General features: G+C 41.3%; 1 pseudogene; it reads right to left on the bottom strand.

The window, feature by feature from the left end:
* Positions 1 to 258: 258 nt before the first annotated feature.
* LOC115521475 lies at positions 259 to 1,221 on the bottom strand (annotated as a pseudogene).
* Positions 1,222 to 7,042: the final 5,821 nt, after the last annotated feature.

Genomic DNA, 7,042 nt, shown 5'->3' with positions numbered 1-7,042 from the left:
CACTACGTCACCGGAAAAGTCAATGATGACAGTGCCTACTATGGTGACAGTAATGTGAACTCCTCAGCATGGAAATTAAGTGATCTAAAGATAAATCCAAGTCCATTTTATTATTTTTTAATTTTTTTATGTGTGCAATCATCTGATTTATAAAAAGATGTGACAAAATTCAAAATGATACAAAATATCAATTTCAAAACAACATCAAAAGTGAGTGTATTTAACCATACTCAGCTCATAACAGAGCAAATGGGTAAGAAGGAGAATAATTCATGTTATAACGTATTGCTACATGAACTGGCAACAGAAAAAGTTGGTAAAGGAAGGCAGAGGAACTCTCTTTAGAGTGTTAGAATTAGAACCGAGGGGCTCCATAATCATCTGGCATCCGCTCAATGTTGTACCTATGGTTAGAAATGTACATGATGGGCACTCCAGGGATCTTCCAGATCCTTCCTTTAGGATCCTGGTCAACTGTGGCCACAATGTAATACTTGTGCTGAGTTACTCTCTTTACTAAGAAGTCATTTGCATAGGTTCCTTTGTGTGTGCATGGTAATCGTTCAAATCTTGGATCCTTGGCAATCCTTAGAGCCACTCCATACTTTTGCCCCAACTTCTGTTTCAGCCATTACAGTCAGTTATACAAGGGACACACTTGGCATACACAGTCCATCATTGATTCTATTAAGTCGAGTTTGGCTTTTATGTGTATATATATATATATATATATATATATTTTTTTTTTTTTTTTAATTCATTTTTGAAAGACAGAGACAGAGCACAAGCAGGGGTGGGGCAGAAAGAGAGGGGGACACAGAATCTGAAGCCGGCTCCAGGCTCTGAGCTGTCAACACAGAGCCCGATGCGGGGCTCAAACTCATGAACCACGAGATCATGACCTGAGCCGAAGTCAGACGCTCAACCGACTGAGCCACCCAGGCGCCCCAGTCAAATTTGGCCTTAATGGAAAAGTTGATAACATTGGTATAAACAAGGATGTGGTAAGGTGGGCCCAGCTGTGTGTTATACTGGAAGAATAAGCAGGAAGGATGTTGGGGGACTTCTCTTTCCTTGAGTGCACTGGGATCTTTCTTTTCTTTCTTTTTAGGTTTCAATCTATCCTCCTCTTTAAGCCTCTGATCTTGGAGACTAAGCATTCGCTTCATGGTCGCATACTTTCTTGCTTTCTTTTGCTTCCCCATGTTCACGCTGCACTCTTGTTTCCCAAGTCCATTTTAGAAGAAGCTGTCTACTAATGTTCCTGAGTGTGCATGTCACATGTTCTGTGCCAACAGCTGAGCGCAACACTGGTTATTTAAGAATGACTAAAAAGCAGGATTTAAGAGGCCTTGTATGATTAACAGAATGTCTGGCCCACAGAGTTGTCAGTCCTGACATTTGGTCACTAGAACCACATCTTCCATATCTTGTCTCCAGTTGCTACTTAACTAGAGCTGAGTTCAATAATGGCGGTTTTTATTTAATACTCACAATTAAAATGCTAATTTTGTGAGGCTCCAAACAAAAGTTTTCAGTGAATCTATAACAAGCACAACTGAGCCACAGCCACCCAGTGAGACTGGCTATGTTTGTCAGTCCTACACTTTTTGTGTTTGGGTTTTATCTTCATTATGAACCAAACAGGAGGCAGAAAGGGGAGGAGCCAGGAAGGGCAAAATTGCTGCCCTCCAAAGCTTGTAACTATGTTTGGCATGAAGGGCAAGATGTTTGCAGTCTGCCCCTGTGGTGTAGGTGTCCCTCCTCATCATAGGTGGGTAGGAAATGAAGCGGTGAGAAGAGGGGCAGTGTGGGTACAGTAGACCTTTCCCAGCTGGGGCAAAAGAGCAGATTTTAATTCCTACTTTACTACTCACTATGTGACTTGGCAAGCTACTTTACTTCTCCAAATCCCAAGTTCCATCATCCTGAGGGAGCCAGATTATATTATTTCTAAGGTCCTTTCCATTTCATACACGCTTGGAATAGCCTGCCATAAAGATGCAGACTGAAGTGTGTGTGGGTGCATGTGCGCACGTGCGTACGTGTGAGCTCACATTTATTAGTTACTTGGTACATATAAACACCACACTTGTGCTCCATTAAGTCAGTTTTATTTACTTATGAAGGCTTCAGGGCCTAATAATCATAATAACACTAACAACAACTAGCATTTATTGAGCACTTATTTCATGCCAGGTATTATACTAATGTGTCTGACCCATTACCCAAATTCAGAAATCCAGCCTCCCTAACATCTGGTCACTGCAGCCACATCCTCTGTATCTTGTCTCCAACTGCTACTTAAGCGAGACCTGTGCCCAGTGATGATAATTTTAATTTAATACTCATAATTAAAATGCTAATTTTGTTAAATGTCTCAAATACAGGTCTTTAGTGAAACTATACATGCGTAACTAAGCTACAACAACCCAGTGAAACCAGCCGTAGGTGTTGGTCTTAATATTTCTGAGTTTTACATGCATTTGCATGTAAATAATTAAATACTCATCACAGCTACCCTATGAGGAGGTCCTTTGATTATTCTCATTTTATAGGTAGAAAATTAAGGCCTGGAGAGGTTAATTAACTTATCCAGTTATTCAGTTAGTAGGTGGTAGTCCTGACTCAAATCCTGGAGTCTTAAATTCATTGTAATAGAAGATCCATGAAGTCAGCAACCAAATCTGTCTTATTTGCTGATCTCTTTGGTGCCTAGCATAGCGCCTGGCACAGAGCAGGTGATCAGTAAATACCTGTGGGATGAATGTCTAACTCATATCCCTCACTTCTATTTTTCATGTTTATTTATTTATTTTGAGAGAAAGAGAGAATGTGCGCGCATGCACACACATGTGCACATGAGGCAGGGAGGGGCAGAGAGAGAGAGGAAGAGAGACTCTCAAGCAGGCTCCACACTGTCAGCTCAGAGCATGATGTGGGGCTCAATCCCACAAACCCATGAGATCATGACCTGAGCCGAAATCAAGAGTTGGATGATCAACCAACTGAGCCACCCAGACTCCCCGTTTCCCTCACTCTTAACCACTATGCTGTATACATCACATAATCAACCCCCGTTGTGATCTTGTAAGTGGTAACAAGGGAGCCCTCACTAGTGAACATACATAGATTAGCATAATTCCCTCTGTCTTCAATCCTTCAAACAAATTGAAGCCAGTGCATGTTTTGTTGGCCATGAGCCCCCTCCTTCTGCACAAAGGATGATGGAGTTCTGGAGTACTGGTGGCAGGGATGACAAGGTGGATAAGCCTGTTTCCCTTGGCCTTGGTTCTGAAAATGGCATTCCCATTCACTGTGGGTCCTGATTTTGCCATGGAAAGGCTGCCTGGCTAATGAGTTGTGTGAGTGACCACCTCTTGTGGGAGCAATGATTAGTTTTCATCATGCCTCTGCCTTTTGACCGCAAATAAGTTTGTTTCACTTTTCTATCACCAGAACTGGCTCCTTGTTAATGTGTTTCCAGCCCTAACAGAAGAGAAATGAGAAGGGAGATGGTGTGAGTGTCCCAGTCGCGCTCAACCTGCTAACACTAATGTGCAGCAGGGCAATCTATCCCATTAGAGTTGACAGAGTGTCCCTGAGACAGAACAGATGCTGCAGCTGAAGCCATAAGAGCCCAGAGTGCAGTCACCTCCAGAACACTAGTGTGCAAAGGAAAGGTTTATTGCAAATTGAAAACATTCAGCTCTGTGGAATCCAAGAGGGTTGATTGTTTAGTAAATATTTCATTGAGAACATTAGCTGTGGAATTTGGATGCTTAAGTAAAGCAGATAATTAAATGTAAATAATTAAAAATTAATAATGTTTGAAATGTTAAACATAATGAGACAGGCGATATTTCAGCAATAAAGGGGGTCCGCTCATCTGCTAAGCACCTTCAGGGCTGTGTCACAGCAGATGTGACCTGCATTGGCTCCTCACTCTTCCATTGTCAGCAGATGGCTTCTGGTAGACACTACTACAGCACAGGTTATCTTTACAGAGGAACTACAGGGAGGGGCCCCTGGGTGGCTCAGTCAGTTGAGCATCTCACTACGGCTCAGGTCATGATCTCAAGGTTCATGAGTTAAAGCCCTGCATTGGGGCGCCTGGGTGGCGCAGTCGGTTAAGCGTCCGACTTCAGCCAGGTCACGATCTCACGGTCCACGAGTTCGAGCCCCGCGTCGGGCTCTGGGCTGATGGCTCAGAGCCTGGAGCCTGTTTCCGATTCTGTGTCTCCCTCTCTCTCTGCCCCTCCCCCGTTCATGCTCTGTCTCTCTCTGTCCCAAAAATAAATAAACGTTGAAAAAAAAAAAATTAAAAAAAAAAAAAAAAAAAGCCCTGCATTGGGCTCACTGCTGTCAATGCAAAGCCTACTTCAGATCCTGTCTCTCTCTTTCTCTGCCCCTCCCCCACTTGCTCTCTCTCTCTCTCTCTCTCTCTCTTTTTCTCTCTCTCAAAAATAAACATTAAAAAAATTTATAAACAAAGGAACTACATAGACCAGTTATTGGGGGAGAGGATGGGTATGGAGGGGGCAGGGGAGAATCTGTAAATATATTGCCAGAAGTCACACTTCCAGTCAGAAGGAGCTCGAAATGAAACAAAGATGAGTCCACACTTGTCTAGTGAATCAAATCATGAAATGGAAGACTGGAGAGTTGCTCCATTGAGTCTTGCTCTTGGTCTCTCATCTTCAAACATTTTCCTTTTCCTCGCCAGCAGCTACGTCTCCTCACTCTAAAAAGAATATGTACAAAGTTTCCTTGTGCTACAAAGAGAATTCTCTCAACATGTTTCTCTGTAAACACAGTGCTCCTCTCTCCTTTCCTTATCAAACCTCGTGAAAGAGTGGAGCACATTCCCTCCCTCCCTCCCTCTCTCTCTCTGCAGCCCCCTTTCCCTGGTGTGGCAGCCTGACTCTGCCCCCACCACACCATACAAAAGCTGCTCTTATTAGAACTACCAAAGCTGTACTACACAGGATCCAAGGATCTCGTAAGACCTCCCCACAGCATCTTATAATCATGATTACTTTTCTGAAATGCTCTCCTCCTCTGGTTTCAGCTCTAACATTTTCTCTCAATGTTCCATCTACCTCTCTGATGATCAGTTTTTAGTTGGTGGCTGCCCTTAAATGGGAGCTTTGCCTCTAAGTTCTTTTCTTCTCCACAAAAGGGCACCTGCAAGTAAAAATGCAGCAGAGACAAGGCAGGAAACATAAATGTGTGAAATGGATGGGAGATGAGGGGAGTGGTGGAGCCTATGGCAAATGTATATTTAACACCTTAGTTCTAAAGGCATTCAAATTGGAATGCAGTCAGTTTTGATCTCTTCAGGGGTGTTACTGAGAGCAATGAATTGCATGCATAAATATTATTAGTCACACAGGGTCTGAGAAAAAAGCATGTTTCTTTCACATGTTCCTCCGGTAATGAGGACTGACATCAGTATCAGGTACAGGTTCATGGTGGTTTTACACTGGGTTTTTTTCATCCTATCACACCAGGTGAACACATTCATTCCTTGTTCTTCCTTTAAGTTTGCCTGCACTCTGTCTTAGAAATGCCTAGTGGGTGTTTGCCTTAATTAGTGCATTTGCTCTTTCTTCTACAACTCAGCAGCCTCGACTCTTCCTTACAGCATCTGCCATCAAACTATCCATCATTTTCCTTTTAAAAAAATTATTGGGAATTTAACATGGTTTTAAACTGTGAGTGGAAAATGTTTACACATCATATAGCTGAGAAGGGGTTAACATCCAACATATAAGGAACTTATGCAGTCCAATAACAAAAAACCAAACAATCCAATTTAAAAATGAGCAGAGGAACTGAATAAACATTTTCCCAAAGGCATACAGATGGCCAACATCTACATAAAAAGGTGCTCCACATCACTAATCATCAGGGAAATGCAAATCAAAACCACAAGATATCACCTCACACCTGCGAGAATGATTATCGTCAAAAAGACAAGACATAGTAAGTGTTGGTGAAGATGTGGAGGAGAGAGTTGCCGAAAATGTAAACTGGTATAGCCGCTATGGAAATCACTATGGAAGTTCCTCAAAAAAATTAAAAATAAAACTACTCTATGATCCAGCAATTCTGCTTCTGAGTATATTGCCAAATGAAATGAAAACAGGATATCGAAGAGATATATCTGTATTCTCATATTCAGTGCAGCATTATTCACAATAGCCAAGTTATGGAAACAATTTAAGTGTTCACCAACAGATGAATGGATAAAGAAGATATGGCATATATGTGCAATGGAACATGATTTAGCCATGAGGAAGAAGGAAATTCTGCTCTCTGTGACAACATGGCCCTAGAGGGCATTATTAAGTCAAATAAACCAGAGGCAGATAAATATTGCATGGTATCACTAGTATATAGAATCTGTAAAAAAAAAAAAAAAAAGTCTAACTCAGAAACAGAGGTAGAAAAGTGGTCGCACCAGAGAGGGGGAGTGTTGGGAGAAATAGAAAGGTTGGTAAAAAGGTATAAACTTTCATCTATAAGATCAATAAGGTTTACAATAATGTAAAACATAGTGACTATACTTAATAACACTGTAGTATATAATTTAAATTTGCTAAGAGAGTAGCACTTAAATGTTCTAACCGCTCTCCAATTGTGAATTTAATCAGATTTTTAACTGTGCCGATAATTTAATGAGGTTATTGTTATTTTTATTAAGGTTCTGGTTATAAACTTATGGGTTTTGAGTGCTCTTCCTCATCTTTATTTTCCACACAAGTCCTATTATTTTTTAGTGTTTGATTTTGCAAAACTTTTGGTTTTTAAGAAGCTTGTATTAGCAAACATCAAAAACAACGGAAAAGAAATGACAAGCAAAAATGAAAAACCACCTGCAAAGCCATTTTAGGACCTCTGTTCTGCACCACCTCCTGCTGTGATCTTATCTTTACCTTTTGGTGATCAATGACTCCTATGTTGCTGATCCCCAGACTTGTATTCTCCAGCCCAAACCATTCTCTGAAGAGGTAGGTGATATTCAATTATCTAAAAT

The sequence above is a fragment of the Lynx canadensis genome, chromosome C1 (genome assembly GCF_007474595.2).
Source record: "Lynx canadensis isolate LIC74 chromosome C1, mLynCan4.pri.v2, whole genome shotgun sequence".
NCBI lineage: Eukaryota > Metazoa > Chordata > Mammalia > Carnivora > Felidae > Lynx > Lynx canadensis.
This window is presented reverse-complemented; position numbering and strand designations above follow the sequence as displayed.